This window comes from Cebus imitator, unplaced genomic scaffold, assembly GCF_001604975.1.
Source record: "Cebus imitator isolate Cc_AM_T3 unplaced genomic scaffold, Cebus_imitator-1.0 Scaffold497, whole genome shotgun sequence".
NCBI classification, from domain to species: Eukaryota; Metazoa; Chordata; class Mammalia; order Primates; family Cebidae; genus Cebus; species Cebus imitator.
Window position 1 is genome coordinate 361,942 of NW_016107812.1, and position 1,200 is coordinate 363,141.

The following is a 1,200-nucleotide window of genomic DNA, read 5'->3' on the forward strand; positions in this document are numbered from 1 at the left end:
TAATAATAAATTTTATAAATAAATAAATGAATGTCACATGAGACCCAGACTGGGCCCCAGGACAGAAAAGAAGACGTTAGGGAAAAACTCAGGGAAGCTGAATAACATGCAGAGTGTGCTTAGTGACTGTGTGTCATTACAGTTCATTCACTGTGACAGGCGTACCACGGTAAGATCCAATGTTAATTACGGAGGAAAGCGTGTGTAAGGCGTATGGACACTTCAGCTACCATGGAAACAATAGGGCAATTCCTCAGAAATTGAAAACAGAACTGCTACAGGACCCAGCAGTCCCTCCCCTGGGCCTGGACCCAAAGGAATCGAGCTCACCTCCCATCCAGGCATCCACGCTCACCTGTCCACCGAAGCACTACCCACAGTGGCCAAAGTGCAGGACCACCTGCATGTCCATCAGCGGCCAGACGGGTAAGGAGACTGTGGAGTGTACGATCACATGGAGAGAGACGATTGTTCAGCCTTAAAAACAGAGGGAAGCCTGATTTGCCGCATGGGTGGACTGGGGGTCATGATACCAGTGCACCCCCACGCCGCAGTGGGCACCAATTTACAGCAGATACACAGCGGCACGGCACAACACACATCTTACATGCATGCAGTAACATTGATTTTTTTAAACATATATGTAGGAACTTTCCTATCTTTATAGTTTTTCTGTAAATTTAACTTCTAAAATTTAAGGACTTTGTTTTTAAAAACAGCAGTGTGCTCACTTCAGCAGCCCATGTAGTAAAATCAGAATGACACAGAGATTAGCATGGCCTCTGCACAAGGATGCCACAGAAATTCGTGACGCGTTCTGCATTTTCATATTGTAAATAAAAAATAAAACAACACACAAACTGTGCCTCAAAAGATGTCAACTATCCACCAGGCACGGTGGCTCACGCCTGTAATCCCAGCACTTTAGGGGGCTGAGGTGGGCAGATCACCTGAGGTCAGGAGTTCAGGACCAGCCTGGACAACATGGCAAAACCCCATCTCTACTAAAAAATACAAAAATGAACTGGGCGTGGTGGTGAGTGCCTGCAGTCTCAGCTACTCAGGAGGCTGAGGCAGGAGAATCGCTTGAACTTGGGAGGCCGAGGTTGCAGTGAGCCGAGATCGCGCCACTGCACTCCAGCCTGGGCGATGGCAAGGCTGTCTCGAAGAAAAAGAAAAAAGAAGCAAGCTGTCAGTGAG

The 1,200-nt window shown here is 47.6% G+C and overlaps 1 non-coding gene across 1 annotated transcript; it reads left to right on the plus strand.

The window, feature by feature from the left end:
* Nucleotides 1-723: 723 nt before the first annotated feature.
* LOC119468817 lies at nt 724-827 on the plus strand. The gene has a single exon (XR_005197588.1). It is a non-coding gene; the product is annotated as a U6 spliceosomal RNA (small nuclear RNA).
* Nucleotides 828-1,200: the final 373 nt, after the last annotated feature.